The 18,472-nt window shown below is 32.4% G+C and overlaps 1 long non-coding RNA gene across 1 annotated transcript; it reads right to left on the bottom strand.

The window, feature by feature from the left end:
* Window positions 1–301: 301 nt before the first annotated feature.
* On the bottom strand, window positions 302–11,155 carry LOC127727177 (uncharacterized). Its single transcript, XR_007993815.1, has 2 exons — window positions 11,083–11,155; window positions 302–2,914 (listed from the first exon to the last, which is right to left on the bottom strand). It is a non-coding gene; the product is annotated as an uncharacterized LOC127727177 (long non-coding RNA).
* Window positions 11,156–18,472: the final 7,317 nt, after the last annotated feature.

Here is an 18,472-nt window from a genome sequence, read left to right as displayed (position 1 = left end):
ACTTTTAAAATAAGCTGGTCATTTGTATGGATAAGATATGAAATCGATTATTAAACAGCGGTCGCGACACAACACTTTTCAGAAAAATGGGATTCAGCTAGAAAATGATAATTTAAATACAATTAACTGACCTGTCTGGAAGATAAATGTATACAACATCCACAAGACACTTTCGAAACTATTGATATTACCAGTGCAATCATATCTGCGAAACCATTAATCACTCCAAGTATCACGAGAAGATAAAAATCAACTGAGACCGAATCTCAAGCGCAAATAAAAAACCAGTGAAAAATTCTGATGTATGTTTCATGTGTATAATATATACATAGTTCTACGACTATATGAAATTAAGCATCAATTTCTACATTGTAAATGACTCAATAATTGCAAAGCGTCTGATATAACACATCAACTATTTGATCAGTTTCTCCGTTTCATCTGTACCAGTTTCAACAAAATCTAAAAATGACACATAAAGTGTTATAATTATTAATCAAATTCCATCAAAATGAGAAACTGATTGTGACTCGTGTACATCTGCATACCTCCCTATTGAAATTACGGTTGCATATTTAAACACTCCAAGTATGACACTGTCGTAATTCGTATGGTCTTTTCTACGTAATGTTGAAAAGAAATAACTAACATGATATGTTTTGAGAAGATGCTTTCAAACTGTTTTGCGAAGATGTTTTTAAAGCTGTTTACACAATGAAAAAATAACTAAGACTGTAATCAATTCGTTTCCAACGTGACAAATACTTCGAAACTTGAAGCATTCAACTTTATCTTGCCTGTTTATGTCAGTTTGGTTTATTGACCAAAGTTCTATTATGTCTGTATGCTGTCTATTACGGAATACGCAGAGACAGGTTAAGAAAAAAAAACAACACTAATTAAAGGAATCAAACCACTCATCTATAAACCACCATTATACAATTCTATAATCTACCATCTATTTAAATTAAACTCTTAATTAATTTGTTTACTAAATAACAGTCTTGGAGAAAGACTTCCAATCATATTCATGGAATACCATTACCATACTGCATTATATAAACTAAATTACTTTATTTCGCTGATTAATGTATACACATTTGGTCTTGATGTTGCTGTGGATTAAACAAAATTTTGTCAACTTGAACTTCAACACATGTGGATCAGGATCTGTTTACAGTTCCGGAGCACCTGCGATAACCACCAGTTTTTGGTGGGGTTCGTGTTGCTCAGTCTTTAGTTTACTATGTTGAATTTTGTACACTGTTTTTTTGTCTTTTTGTCTTTTTCTTTTTTTGTCATGGCGTTGTCAGTTTGATTTCGACTTATCAGCTTGACTGTCCTTTTTGTATCTTTCGCCTCTCTCTTGTAAAGTTTTAGAAGAAAGGCCACGCTTTTTAGTTCTAAGTATATAAAATAGCGGATATGTTCCAAATGTCGTTACTACAATCCCGTCCACTTTTCCTCGAATGTGACCTACCGAATTTAGACTTAAAACCGGGTTGGTACTAACATGAGCAACACGACGGGTGCCACATGTGGAGCAGGATCTGCTTACCCTTCTGGAGCACCTTAGATCATCCTAAGTTTTTGGTGGGGTTCGTGTTGCTCAGTCTTTAGTTTTCTATGTTGTGTTTTGTGTAATATTGTTTGTCTGTTGGTCTTTTTCTTTTTAAGCCACGGCGTTGTCAGCTTATTTTCCAATTATGAGTTAGAATGTCCCTTTGGTATCTTTCGCCCCTCTTTTATTACTTTTATCTATTCCCTTTTCATTTTACACAACAACTGACGACAACATTTTTTTTTAAATTGCATTAGCAAAAAAAAAATCATTTTTTTTTAGAATTAAATCGGAAGGATATTAACTTTCAATGGAATAAGATCATTTATTTTGTACAAACATGAACTCGTTGTTTTCCTTTTCCTAAATAATATTGATTCCAATTCGTACTCAGATACGGATATCTTTTTATTCCATAACACCTATGTGCGTTAAAGGCTAAAAAATCATGACGAATATCGTACAGTACACCAAGTACTAGTGATCCATTTTTCCTTGTTACACACCATACTCTAGCAACTACAATTAAATCGCCCCACGGGTTTAAAGCATCACCATATCTGCCTAGTCCGGAGTGTTCGATCGAACTAAAAGATACTGCAGCATCAAATAATCCAAGGGTGTTATCTAAAAATTGACGTCTGTACTCCTACGGAACCATTGTTGTTATTTGCCCATGTTCAGACTTTATTTTGCCATATTCAAGTGTTACGATGTTTTTTGCGCCCGCTTCTAGCAAACATGCTTCAACCCATGGCTTCTCTGACCCAATCACTAGGATGCGTCCGTTTTATACACCTGGTGCATGTCTAAGTCCATCTCTTAATGCATTTGTTTCAGATATACCATAAGTACCAAATAATTTTCCTTGCCTCGCTTGTGATAAATACTCAGTAATTAAGGATTTGGTCCAGATAGGAGTTTTAGCATTATTTCCAAGATACGGCTGATTAAAATAGGTTTTATAAACTTGTATTTTGCCTCCCATAGTAAACTCCTGTAAAAAAACTTTAGGAATACTTCTTGGAGCCAGTGGCAATCCATGGGTTGAATCAACATATTCGTTTTCAAATAATGCTTTGCAATTAACCGTTGCATTAATTTGGTTAAAAAACTTGCCCGGATGACCAGTACGAGAGGTATTACAAAGTTCGCCGCAGATCTTACGCACATGTTTTATTTCGTCTATATAGGTCACAAGTTCTGGCAATGTCGGTTCTTCATTATGTGCAATCTGTATGTTCAATGTTAAAAGGAATAACAAAATTATAAACATCATTAGCAATAGAAATTTGAAATATACCGAGTTAGTGATCATTGTGGTTCCAAATGGACGTTTATCAGATGCTGAATCTGTAAAAATAAACGAATAAATCTATGAGTTATTGAAATGCTAAACATTCTGATTTGATTTAATTCAATCTTCTTCCTAATTTTTTTTTTTTTTTGCGTACATACTCTTGAAACTAAATTTTTCTTGTCGATTGGATTTGTGTTGCTTAATTCCTAGTTATCTGTGTTATTATTGATACCAGGATCAAAATTGTGTACGCCAGACGCGCGTTTCGTTTACAAAAGACTCATCAGAGAAGCTTGAATAAAAAGGTTAAAAAGGCTAAATAAAGAACGAAATTAAAGACACTTAGAGACCCAAACTTCTGAAAGGTTTTGCCTAATACACCTTAGGTAATCTATTCCTGGGGTAGAAAATCCTTAGTTTTTCGAAAAATGTAAGGTTCCTTAGACTTTTTTTGTTGTGGGTTATTTACTTTTTACAGTGTAGAATATTCTGTCTTCCATTTCTGTTTTTCATGTCGCAATAATGTACTAATAAATTTAGCAGTTTCTATTTAGGTTTAAGACGCCTTAATTTTTATGGCGACTTGATCCTATTATGGAAATCTGAAGCCTTTCTTTGATATGATATTAATATAGGTTATTTTACTGGTCCGTATTGTTTATTCCTTTGGTCATTTTTGGCAATGAATTAAGTAGACAGTAGTTTACCGATCTTCAAATCTCGTAAATTGACTAAAAAGAAACGAATCAAGGACAAACAAAACTTTGGGAATGAAATGAACTCAAAAGAAAGGGAGACCTGATGCGTCGGCAAGGTAAGCTTCTCTTGCTATGAATGCATGAACTTAAGTTAGCAATTTATTTTCTATGAATTTGTCTTTGTTTGAGTATTTACATCAGATATTTGATAGTCTTTCCTGATGCTTTACGGCTATATGACATATTGATAAGATACTTTTCCATTGTTGCAGACATGATTTTGACATCTGTATGACCTTTGTATCATTTGTCATATCATAACTTGTGATTAAAGTATAACCCAAATTAATTTAATTGCACCATTTTTGGTACTATAGCTTAAAGATAATTGGACCAAAATTACGGAAGATACCGAAAAACATAATCAAACTCATAAGTCGAAAAGAGATCCACACAATCATAACAAAGAGATCAAAACAACGAAAAGACGAACAGCAATCTACACAAAACACTACATAAACATTAAAAGACTGAGCAACACGAACCCCACCGAAAACCGGTGCTTTGCCAAATGTCATTTGTATTTTTTTTTTACTAAAGTATAAGATAATAGCTTAACATAGTTGTATCAGATAACCAATTGTATCTTATTTGTATATCATGTGGTTCTATATTACTTTGCACTAATATTCTTCTCAGGGACAAATGTATTCAATTGTTATGCATACAGACTTAAACTTAATGAGTAGAATTTGCCAAGTTAACATTGTTATGTTTGGACAATGTGTTGCAAGCTATGAACAAAATAAAAAGCATCGATACTTCAGGATCCGCGCTAATCAAAAATGGTCAATCAAATACAACTTTTGACAACCGTCAATAACTGGCTAATACCGTGATCGTTTATTAATTTTGTTTTGTAACAAATGTCGTCATAACGATTATGATAATAATTATATAACTGCTTAAATTCAGGAAACAATACGTAGCAATGCTTCTCTTTATTGCCAAATAGAACAAATATGTTTTAAAGTAGTATTTGTTAATCAAAGCAACTGGAAGATTTTTCTATACATGTGTAGTTATTTTATACATGATTCAAATACACATTGATGGTTTTATCTCCTCTCACTACATTCACATAGCTCGCAAACACACTCTTGATTCTAATTCAAAAGGCATTTTTCACCAATATTATGTGTGTGGGCAGTTCAGATATTTATAATTCGGCCGGTACAAAACTCGTTCATTTTGCTTGTAAGTCAGTAAGTAAACTTCAGACTGAAAAGAAAAAACCCTACAAAAAAACAGGGTGCTCCAGAATTGTTAACAAATCCTGCTCCACACGTGTTGCTTGTTGCTTCTATGATATGTGCATAGGCGTTGAGTAAAGTGGTAAGGCATCAAATAATAGCACATTGGTAGTTGATTCTCACCTAACTTTCATTCATCATCAAATTTGTACCCCATCAGTCATGTAAATTTTCCAACCATAAATGACTGAATGTGAAATTTTAGAATAGGAACACGTTTTTGAAAACTTACCATTTGATCGGTCTTATACAGTTTACAATAAATAATTGATGATCTTTAATCAATATTTAAAAACGACATTAAAGATCTATGTATGTGTAATATGGATCAAATTACGTAATATATATAATTGTGGTACAATATCGTATTTAGGTCTAAAATATGAGTGTACACGTATCACAACAGATTTTTGTCATTATAGACTTTTTTCCCGAATTGACAAATCTGAAGATCATAAAAGGCATTTTCTAAAACTAAAATACATTTACACATCAATTGATTTTATACATTTGTCTAGTTTTTTTTTAAATGAATCTACCGTAAAAAAAACTTTAAAACTCTATATTTTTATAACATAGTGTCACCTACATCAAACTAAGAAGATGTGGTATGATTGCCAATTGCAAATGACACAGCTTTCCACCAGAGATCAAAATGACGTAGAAGTTTGCAACAATAAGCTAGAGAACGGAATTTTATAGGCCCCACGACAAATGTCTAATAATTCAAACGAAAAAAAGAACGGCCTTATTTATGTAAAAAAACAATAAACGAAAAACAAATCTGAGAAACAGTAATAAACGACAATCACTGAATTACAGGCTCCTGACTTTGGACAGACACCCAGAGAATGTGGCGTGGTTAAAAGTGTTTACGGCCGCCCAACCCTCCTCTGAAATTGAAAAGTGCCGTTACAACACAACATAAGAACAAACTATAAAAATCAGTTGAAATTGGCTTTACTCATCAGATCGAAACAAAGCACAAAAACCAACTAAAAAACACAAAGAACTGATCTGAGAGAATTTTCAGTTACTGAAAGCTAGTCCAAAGCCAATAGCAACTAATAGTTACATCATCTCTTTAAGACAAAATATAATCAGCTCATATGTTATGGATTTAGTGTAAAAATGTCATAAACAGTCTAGGTAAATATGAACTAGTGCAATGTATAAATATAAGTAAACAGTATCAACACAATTTAGTACATATAACTGTATAGCAATAATATTTAGGTATGTTTTAATTTATTAACAACAAAATCAATGTTAGTACAGTGCTTTACAGTGTTAAATTGAAACTATTTGGGAATAAGTTTATCCAAAGGTTCGATAAGCCTACATGGATTATATCTAAATTTACTGGCTATTTAAACAATATTACCGTACAAATTAGGATTTGATATCCCGTTTGTAAAACAAGTTTTGACAGATACAGTCAAACGTCCAAATCCGATCTTTGTTTCTATAACAAAATTAGTAAAGATTTTAAGTATTTTGTGAAAACAAAATCCCTATATCCCGTATGATATTGGGCCAAAGACACCTCACCATCTTCTAAAAAAAGGAAAATTAACAATAGGAACGAAAATTGTCACTTTTGTTGTCAATTTTTGGGTAGAGTTTCGTTCCCGTGTGAAATAAAAAGTCTGAATCAACGAGAGATCACTGATTGCTGTTCATATATTATCTATTTAAGATAAGTACCTGTAGTATAAAAAAAACTTCAGTTATTCATACATATAGTACATTGAGGTCTATTTTGCTGTCGAGATGATATTTCATGCTCGCGGTCCAGAATGTCCGAATAATTGCTATATTACGCAAATTTATAGATAAATTGAGTATTTGTTTGGGTTCAATATTTATTTTTGCAGGGTTTTTTAGGCCCGGTTGTGTTGTGCGTATAGCACGTTGTTAATACCATGGACTGGTCGATGATATATGGTGTCGGAGATACAAATGATGTTTTTGTTAATATGGTAACAACTTGATATTTGCTGAAATCAATTACAACGCCTAGAGTCGGTGAACTTATCCGTTAGAAATATACAAAAAAGTCCGTTAAAATATATGTCAAAAGAAATCTAGCTGTCCGTTTAGTATTATGCAGTTTAAAATCGCCATGGCTCATTGAAGTTATTATTGCAGTAAACTTATATAATCTGATGTTCTTTTCATCAAAAAATTGTGTGAAGTTATATCCGTCCGTTTTACGATTAAAAGAAATCAAAGGGGCACAAACAAAATTTTATATCTACAGTACGTGCAACGTTCAACCTTACCGTGAAGTGTTCAGAATTAATAGTGTCAAGACAGTAGTATCATGTAGTTGCATTTTGTTCATTTCATAACATTATATTTAGTTCCGTTTTGTGTTTGTTTATTTAGTTACATTTGTGTTTTTTCATTTCATTATTTCATTTTTGTTGAATTTAATTGACTTTTGTTTTGTTTATCAAACTTATATTTAAATTTAGTTTTGTATAGCATTGGCCACTTGACAATCCAAAGAACTTACTTCGTTACAACCTTCGAGTAAATGTCGGCAGTATATTCAGAAAATTCCTAATTATTTAATAAAAAACATGTCATCAAAATAACGGTAAATGTTGTTAAATTTACCAATTAAGTGGAATTTAGACGGAATTTTACTGAGTTTGGCCATAAACTGTGTTTCATAACAGTACAAGAATACAGATTATCATATGTTATAAAAGTGCCAGTAGTTTATTTTTAATTATACTTTAGTTACATCAGACGTTAGTATAGAAAAAAATGATCCTTAAACATAAGACTGTGACACATGGAAACTTAAATATCATCCCTATGGATATTTTTATCACGGTGGGCCTCAACGTCGTCCAAAACCGAGAGGTCTTAGAATTTCTGCAAAAAGGACAAAATAATCATCCTCAATCGAAAATGAATCGGATAGAGTGTGGTCAGGTTATTAAATATGCTTTTTTATCTAATGTTGAAATTAGTGTAAACTGAAAAAATTTGACCAAACGTCTCTTGATTTCCATTTGAATAATTAATTTAAAACTGTGGATGTAAGTATAGTACATTTCAAAAATAATTGAGAAATTAATACAAGGGTAGTTTTACGCTCGTTTCTAGAATTAAAGACACATTTCAAGGACTTGCAAAATGTTTTCTGTTATTACCGGTCGACAATGTGGTGTGATTTCACGTAATACTACATGGATTCCGTCAGAATGAATTTATGAATTCTTCTATAATCAAGACCGTGCACTCAACAGAGGTTCAAATAAAAACATAATTAGGTTACATCCACAACTCAGCTTAACACCTCATCTGAACATTTGAAGGTCCCCCAAGTATTGATACCTAAACTACAAACAAACACTTCAACTATCATTTAATCTCGGTTTCTAATAATTGTTCCGTGACATATATTTCTGTGACATAAATTAGTTGCGTTAAATTTATAAAACAACTGTTTACTAATCTTTGCAATAAAGTATATAAAAACAATGAAATTAAATATTTTTGGATTGTCAAAAACTCTATGGATGTTTCGGATAAATAACTTGCTTTTTGCTTAGTTGCTTAGTCTTTGGTTTTCTATGTTGTGTCATCTGTACTATTATTTGTCTGTTTGTCTTTTTATTTTTGGCCATGGCGTTGTCAGTTTGTTTTCGATCTATGAGTTTGACTGTCCCTCTGGTATCTTTCGTCCCTCTTTTGATGCGTTCAATTCAGTTGACAATTATAACTATTTAACTTTGCACACTACACTTCCACGCGATCTTATCCAACAGAAGTTATTTTATTCAATCAAATTATGATTTGAAAAATCTGATTGGAGATTTATTTGCAGCTTCTGTAATCAAAACAGGAAATATGCTCGATATACTGACTGGGAGCGTAATGAGACGACTAAAACTGCTAAAGTTCTTCTGGAGATCATATGTGTACGTTTACGCAATAACGTTAGTCTAAAGGTTGTAGGTACTACTATGGGTACCAATTGCGCCCTGCTTACACCAAACGTGTTCCTGTATTTTTATGAATCAAAGTTTAGGGCATCATAAGTCTGGAAAGATCCGTCTAGATTACATTTAATTCATGATTTAAATAACACTTACTGTTACCTTTACTTTTGTAATATATTTACTTTAGATAATCACAAACTTTCTATTAATACTGGGAAAATTTACCCAAGGGAACTTACTTTAAATAAATCAAATGCAAACAGCAATAGTTGTCCTTTTTTCTGAAATTTTTCTGTCTCACACGGGAAAATCTGTACAAACGTTTACGACAAAAGAGCCTATTTATCGTCTATTATTTTTATTTTTCAAATTTTAGGACGGAGATGTTTCTATTGCCCTTTCTAACGGTGTTTATATTTCAAATTTGTTTCGCTATATCAGTGTCTATAGTGACGTTTAAGAATACAATGAGCGTAATCTTTGTATCACTGGTAAACTATTAAGTCAGGGATTGTGTTTCTCCTCAGTTCTTTAAATCTTTAAATAATTCTTTTAAAATACAAAGATCTGGTTTGGACGTTTGTTTGTTCCTTTTAAATTCTTACAATAAACGGGATATCATAATTTTTACGGTAATGTAGTTTATAGATCCCGTAAATCTAGATACAGTCCATGTGAACGTATTGATCATTTTAATAAACCTATTCCTTAAGGACATCAATTAAAAACTGTACACCATTAAACCAATTTTGATCTGAAACGGCCTTTTCGGTGTAAACACCATTTGAAAGGTCTGAACAATAAATTATTTAGTCATTTTCAGTTTTTCGGTCATTTTGCAGACTAATCGACTGCGGTAAGTTCATAACTGTTCTCTATTGTTTTCAGACAATTCAGTATGTTGTTTATGTGTACAGGTAAAAAAAAACAAGTGCTATACAGTCTAAACCTGGACTGAGCAGATCGTAATTGACTTCATGCGATTTATTTGAACAGATCTGAATTTACCACATTGAATAAGTCTAAAGGTTTACTGAAAGACTGAAATAACTTGATAATTCATTGATCATTCTTTTAAATATCGATAAGACCAAAATTACCGTTTCAGATCAAAGTTGGTTTACTAGTGGTAGTAAAATCTTTATATATTGTTTTTATTGGCATTACATTCCTTCAGATTTTTTACAGATTATCAAAAAAAAACCTATATATATATTGGTATACAGTTATGCGTATTAATGGTGCAACATCCTGTCGATACGGTTTAATTAAATTTTGGCATTACATAAGGTCATGCATTCCTCAGATTGTTTATGATGTCTTCAGACTAAATCCGTTGGATGTGTACTGATTGATATTTTAGTCTGGGAGAACATGTTTTATGTATTAGTTGTTATTGGCTTTGAACTAGCTTTCAGTATTTGCTAGTACACTTATATCGGTGCTTCGTATCATTGTGTTTATGTAATTTTTTTTATTTTTTTTATTTTTTTTTTTTTTTGTGTGTGTTTCGTACCGATACATTCAGTTAAGCAATTTATAAATGATATTTACAGTTTGTTCTAATGTTGTGCTGTTGTTCAAGGTCAGGTGGAGGATTGAGCATTCACAAACATGTTTAACTCCCGCGCCACATTCTTTATAAACATGTCCAAAGTGAGGAGCATGTAATTTAGTGGTTGTGTTTGGTTCATGTCTACCATATTTGTTTTTCATAATTTTGTTCTATAGATTAGGCCATTTATTTCCTATTTTGAATGGTTTATGTTTTGTAATAATGAGGAATTTTATAACTGAAGGCCGTACGTCGACCTGTCTTTGCTTTATTTGAACTCTTGCTCATAGTTGTCTCACTGGCAATCGTACCATGTCACGTTATTTTAGTATTATGAGTTTCAATATCTCTTCGGTATATAACGGCTCTCTCTTAGTTATACGTTGATTCGTTTCATCAAGTGTCCTGTTGTTGTCATATCTTCGTGCTTTAATAATTTGTTAGTGTAGATATATGATGTGTTAAAAAGTGTATATATTTTTGTATGTTTTGGTTTTGAATAAATAAAACAGATACTGTTAAAAATAGGAAAACGGCACTTAATTCTTCAGGAAAAAAAAACATTCAGTTTTATCAGAGTCGACAAATAAATAGGTTTCCACTCAAATTTTAGAATAATGTGTGCACTAATATGCATGTATTTTGAAAGCTATTGCAACGTCTTGATTATTTCTATAACAATTTGCAACTTACAATTTGCAAAAAAAAATCCCTGGACAGAAAAAATACGTCAAATGTAAACGTATTGAACAAATATTTTGTATCATAAATTGATGTTACACGCTTCTATGATTTTTAAAACAATAACAAAAAAGATATCTGGCTTATAATTGGGTACGCCAGACGCGCATTTACTCAACAAAAAACTCAACTATGGCGCTCAAAATAAAATAGTTGGAAGATAAAGGCAACAGTAGTATACCGCTGTTCGAAATTCATAAATCGATTGAGAAAAAAAACAAATCCGGGTTACAAACTAAAACTGAGGGAAACACATCTTGAGAACTACGACACAACAGAAACACAACATTAAATTGTAACACACACAGAAACGAACTATAATATAACAATGGCCATTTTCCTGACTTGGTACAGGATATTTTAAGAAAAATATGGTAGATTGAACCTAGTTTTGTGGCTAGCCAAACCTCCCGCTTTTATGGCAATGTTAAATATAACATTAAAATGACAACATTACATGACAGGACTACAATACAAACAAATGGGAGAACATATTGGACAGAGAAACATACGAATAATAGCTAACAAAAGGTACCAGGTTTAAAATTTAACACGCAAGACGTTCGTTTCGTCCACACAAGACTAACCAGTGACGCTCAGATCAAAAAAGTACAAAAGCCAAAACAAGTACAAAGTTGAAGAGCACTGAGGATCAAAAGTTCCAAAATGTTGTGCCAAATACGGCTAAGGTTATATGTCTGGGATAAGAAAATCCTTAGTATTTAGAATAGTTCATACTTTTGCAAACAGTAAATTTATAAAAGTGACTATATAATAGATATACATGATAACACCGAAGTGGTGACTAACTACAGAATAAAAACGGATACATAAAACAACAAAAACCAGAAGGCCAGCTGAAATACGAAGAGGTTTTAGTATAGAAACCAAATATTCCGAACAATAATGCCAATTACATACGGCCAAAGCTGTATATGCCTGGGTTAGAAACACTTTTGTAATGAATAATTACACATTTCTAAAATAGAAAATGTACGATACATCAATGTATCAATGATATTTCATGAGATAGACGTGCCTACTACTGATTTGGTGTAATGCTCGTGGACGAAACGTCCAGCAGCAGTTGTATCGAACCTGGTCTTTTTCAATTTGACATTCTTTAGATATTTTAAAGAGGCAGTATTTGCAGGTTTCACCAAAACATTGGTTGACCATTTTATTCAAGAATATAGGACATCATTGTGTATATCAAATACGAATGAATATGTTAAGGGGCAACTCTTGACGTCTTTTTCGCAATAATTTACTCTTGTAAATTACCTTTTGAAGGTTTACCTTTTATCTACAAGTTGAATTTGTGTCGGTCCCACAAAAACTCACTTGAAAACCCGCCCAATTTCACATACCCCTGGATTAACCTATCAATTAGTATTATTATCACAAAGTGTAATCGAGGTAAACCGACACTTTGACGAATTCAACTAAAAAGCAGAACGTAGAGAAGTTTTAGCGAGTAATGCCTGGACCACGATAAATATAAGTAGTCAGTGTAAACGTCGAGTTAAAAGACTTCAATCTACTTAAAGTGGTAACGATTTTACAAAAATCTCACCTGAATGTACTCAACGAATAAATGAGTCTAGCACGTGTTAACAATTATTTTCTTTAGATCTACCATGAAATAAATGAGAGTGTGAGTCTGTATTAGAAGTCATATTCACGATTTAGGAAAGTTTGATATTCAAAATATAAGATAAGGTCGGAAACTGATTTAATCGGAAAATAATTCACTGTAAACAAATATTGTCAGCCGAGAGTCCCATTAAAGGGAACACGACAGAAGAAAACGTAGAAAGGACAAAACACAATGATATAAAAAAAAAACATAAGAAACTGCTACAACAGGTATCCAAAATGTATTGCACATTTAACCAACGAGTTTCAAATTATTGATCATTTATTTATTCAGTTAACAATGAAATTTCAGTCGATAGCATGAAGCTTTGCGAGGAATTTTAAATAGCTCTAAGATTGTTCTTAGTTACAATCATTGGAGTCCTAAAAATGACACGAAACATACTTTTTCATTGATATCAATGAAATTATTGCATTTTCACGGACTTAAAGTATTCATGACATTCGAAGATATTGCATCTTTAAGGGCTGAGTTTGTAAAATCTAATATGTAATAGGTAAAAACAGTATATTAGGGAAACAAATCTATAGAATAATGACAATTTTGCATTTTGAATCTTCCTATCGTATATTTCCCCAGAATAAATATGTTTTGCATTTCATTATATTTATATGGGATCGAGTAGCTCAAGGCTTATATCATTGCAAATGTGAATATTTTGGTACATATTGCACTGATATAAGGATTTTGCAAGTACTGTATAATTGCATATACATAAGTGTGAACTCAAACATTCACTTTAGTAGTTATCTCAGTTGACCGTTGTCAGTTTGTTTTTGATCTATGAGTTTGACTGTCCCTCTGGTATCTTTCGTCCCTCTTCAATACAATTTGGTACATAACAACATAATCTTTTCAATCAACCATTTAACTTAGACGGTCCTTAGATATATGTTGGTGTGACTATATTCGTTAGAGACATTATCATTTCTTTTAATTGTGAAAGTAACAAACAAAAAAACACTAACTAGTATTTTACATGGTGACCTATAGTTGCTTAAATCTACTTATTTGTACACTGATAGATACATTGTTCATGTAGTTGGCAATCAGATAACATCTCCTGATTGTATATGCAACGCATCATTATTGTTTGCTTGATAATGATGTTCGTTTTTTCACGTAGATACCGTCAATTTCTATCGTATATTGGTGGGGACTTAATGTGATTAATACAGATTTACTTTAATAAAACAAAATGCTGGATTTTTTTATCGACAAGATTTATGTCGATTTTGGGGGTTGCTATTTCAACACGCAGTCGGTATTTTAAATGGTGCTTACTGTGCATCCCTATTGGTCGAATTCATATGAATCAGAATTCATTCAAAACCTTAACCCAATCACAGACGTTTATAAAAATATTTACATTTATCTTAAATTGTATTGCAAATAGCATATCATCCTTACCTCACATTTAAACGAGTGATTGCATCTCATTCATCCCTGTGAAATTGGCATACGGATACTATTAAAACTTGAAGGTCTTTTTCATCTCAGAATCCATTTGTAAAACATTATTCAAATGGACGACTCACACCGGTTTATATGACAATCGAGACGATTTAGTTTATCCATTTCTCATATTCTCTACCCAATATGTATAGTATAGTGAAAACTCGCAAATGAAATGCATTTGTAAATGATACAGACTTCATTTACAGGGATATACTAACAGAAATCTGCTCCATTAATGTGATTAGGAAAAAAAATTGAAACAACATTACACAAATTTTACATACACCGTCACGAATTTATTCAGTGATGCTCGAAGCCAAAATATTTGAAAATCCAACGCGTATGAAAAATGAAGAGCTTATAAACCAATAAGGACAAAAAAATATAGCCAACGCAGGCAAGAAATCAGAGCTTTGAATGAGGTAGATATATTCCTTAACTCAAAATGACTTCAAAATTTATGTAACAGCAAAGCAAACAATTTGCCATTCATTTATCTCATCAATCAATTAAGAAGGTACAAATCAAGGTAAAAGGCAAAAAATGAAAGAATTGCATCCAAAAGGATCGAAACCTTTTACGTCAATAAGATGTTAAGTTATGATTTTGCTATTATGCATGCAGCACCTGCCATGCGTATCCAATTAGCCAAAATGTTACCACAGGGAATAGATATCAATAGGTAAATTTACAGATAAGAGACTTTCGTAGTATCTAAAGATCTTGATTGAGACCGTATAACTTGTGTTTTGCCGATTGCAGTCATTCTTCCTTATTACCCTGCTGAAGAAATTTTTCGTCAGGAGCAAATCGACGTTAATGAAAGCCAGATAATATGACTATGCATTTGGCAATCTTATAATCGAGGAAAATTGGTCTTCATATTACACTCAAAATACCTTGCTGGGAGACGACATGGTTCGGTATTCATATATATCCCGCGTTCTTGCATTTTGTTGTTACTTTCTTATACGTGTGGGTCCAGTGGGTCATTTTGTGCTGAGTTGTCTGTTTATTTAGTTTGTGGTTTGAATTCTATATTTTCGGTACATTTCACATATGTCTTATTTGTCAGTATAGTCGAGTTACTAGTGGTTCGTCTATAGGGATTTTGGTTTTATGTTGTTTTTTTTTTCCATGTGTGTTTACGGTTTGGTCTTACATAATCTTGCCTTATATTACAGTTATTTTATTTTTAGCTCACCGGGCCCGAAAGGCCCCATGTGAGCTTATACCATCACTTGGCGTCCGTAGTCGTCCGTCGTCGTCCGTCGTCTGTCGTCGTCTGTCTGTCGTCGTCGTCGTCGTAAACTACTTTCAAGAATCTTCTCCTCTGAAACTACTGGGTCAAATACCTTCAAACTTTAACTGAATGTTCCTTAGGGTATCTTGTTATTAAATTGTATCCGAAGTTTTGATCCATCGACAAACATGGCCGCCATGGCTAAATAGAACATAGGTGTCAAATGCAGTTTTTGGCTAATATCTCAAAAACTAAAGCATTTAGAGCAAATCTGACGGGGTAAAAATGTTTATTATGGTCAAGATCTAACGGCCTTGAAATTTTCAGACGAACCGAACAACCCATTTTTGGGTTGCTGCCACTAAATTGGCAATTTTAAGGAAATTTTGCAGTTTTTGGTTATTATCTTGAATATTGTTGAAGATAAAGATAAACTGTAAACAGCAAAAATGTTCAGCAAAGTACGATCTACAAAAAAAATTTAATGACCAAAATTGTCAATTGACCCCTTCAGGAGTTATTGCCCTTTAAAGACAATTTTACACTATTTGTTCAACATGTTTGCTAACATTAACATTTCTCCTCTGAAACTACTGGGCCTAATACTTAATCTATATAATTTATAAATTGTATCCGAATTTTTGATCCATGAACAAATATGGCCGCCATGGCTAAAAAATAGAACATAGGGAACAAAAGCAGTTTTTGGCTTATATCTCAAAAAATACAGCAGTTAGAGCAAGAGTGAAAGGGAGTTAAAGTGCTAAATTGGTCATGATCTATCTGTTATGAAATTTTCAGACAAGTTCGACAACCCATTGTTTGGTTCCTGATGGAAATAGTTTATTTTTATTAATTTTACTGTTTTTGGTTATTTTCTTTAATATTATAATAAATATAAAGAAATTATAAATGGCAATAAATGTTCAACTAAGTAAGATTTACAAATAAGTCAACATGATCGAAATAGTCAATTGACCCCTTGAGGAGTTATTGCCCTTTAAACGTTTTTTTTCACATTTTTTGTGAAAGTCTAATTTCTTTTTCAAAAATATTCTTCTCTGAAACTACTTGACCAAATACTTAAAAACTTTAATTGTATGTTTCTTAGGGTATCTTGTTTATGGATTGTATTCGGGGATTTGATCCATTCATTTGATTCCATGGCGGCAGTTTCTAAAAATAGAACATAGGGATCAAATGAATTTTTTGGCTTTCATCTCAAAAACTAACGCAGTAAGAGCAAAACTGACTTAGGTGGTGAAAGTGTCAAACAGGTTTAGTTCTTCTTGTTAAGTAATCTTCAGACCAATAGGACAACTTATTGGTGGGTTACTGTCCAGAAATAGTTAATTTTTAGGAAATTTTACAGTTTTGTGTTATGTAATATCTTTAATATTATTATAAAAAGAGAGAAAGTGTAAATGACAAAATTGTTCAGCAAAGTAAGATCTACAAATAAGTCAAATGCCTGAAACTGAAATTACAGGTGAGCGATGTCAGGTTCTCATGAGCCTCTGGTTATTCTCTATATGAATGTAGAAGTTAAGATAATAAATCAGCTACATCATTTATATGATTTTTAGTTTAGAGCAACTATACACAGGATTTTTAGTTTATACACTGTTTTGATTTAGAAATTTATTTTTAGAAATTTACCTGTGATAATATAAACGTCACAAAAAAACGTCACTTTTTGTGACGTTGATCCATTCATGTGACGCGCAGTTTACATTTCGTTTGTGGTGTCATGGTGTGCTGTCGTAAATTCATGGGAGGTATCCGTTGTTATTCTGCGGTTTACATGTTGTAATGTATTATTATATTATTTATTTATGTGATTCTCTGTGCTGAGTGTTCTTGCGTTTGTTTGTACTGTATTCCTGTTACGTAGTGTTGTCATTTTAGCGGTATTTTTAAAATTGCCATACAAGCGAGAGGTTTGGCTAGCCATAAAACCAGGTTCAACCCACCATTTTTCTTAAAATGTCCTGTACCAAGTCAGGAATATGGCAGTTGTTATCAAACAATCTGTTTCTATGTATGTTAGCGTTTAGTTTTGTTGTAGGTCAGTGTTTCTGTTGATCCGTTGTTTTCCTCTTATAGTTGATGTGTTTCCCTCGGCTTTAGTTTGTTACCCGGATTTGTTTTTGCTTAATCGAATTATGACTATTGAACAGCGGTATACTACTGTTGCCTTTATTTATCTTGAAACAGTCTTCGCACGATTATTTTTCTTCAATTTAATAATGATTTTGCCGAATATCAGCAAACAAAATTTGAAGACCACATTTCAATTAAAGTTCGCATTATATGTTGTTGAAACATTTTGTTAATTAAACAATTCACGGTAGGTAAAGTGTCCTGCTGAGATCGTGTCTTTTTCGAGCGAATTGTTCAACCTTTTTCAAGTGTAAAACAGGTTTTTACATTCGATATCACATACGAACGGATCGATTTACTGCTATTTCGTAAGTATAATAGATGTATTCATGACTGTTCATCTTATCCTGAATACTATACTATGTTTTGAGCACAAACAACGCACAATTTTCCAAGAGTTCACTTAAAATGCAGTCCTTTACATTGTCCGAGTTATTTCCAGAGCAACATTTAATATAATTAGAAACTGACTTTGTTTTAGTTGATAACTGTATTTTAGGAAGGATAATATCATGTATTTCTAGTAAGCCATACACATATTACTATGTCGATCAAATTTAACCCTTTTCAATCTAACGCTAATTTTCTGTTCTGAAAACATTTGTCCATAACCTTGCAGTATGGAGATATAATAGAAATCACAAGATCCTTTATAAAACTTCTTTAAAAACAGAATACAGGGGAATCATAATCTTTTCAATTGCATTTCATGCTACCTTTGTTTTAACAATCAATAGTATTTTATGATAGATACAATTAACATTGACAAATCCCGGAGTTTTAAACTAGGTGTAAGAAAACTAAGGAGCAGCAGGAAA

The sequence above is a fragment of the Mytilus californianus genome, unplaced genomic scaffold (assembly GCF_021869535.1).
Source record: "Mytilus californianus isolate M0D057914Y unplaced genomic scaffold, xbMytCali1.0.p SCAF_19, whole genome shotgun sequence".
In the NCBI taxonomy this organism is placed as follows: Eukaryota; Metazoa; Mollusca; class Bivalvia; order Mytilida; family Mytilidae; genus Mytilus; species Mytilus californianus.
Note: the sequence above shows the minus strand (reverse complement) of the source record. Positions and strands in the feature narration are given on the sequence as shown.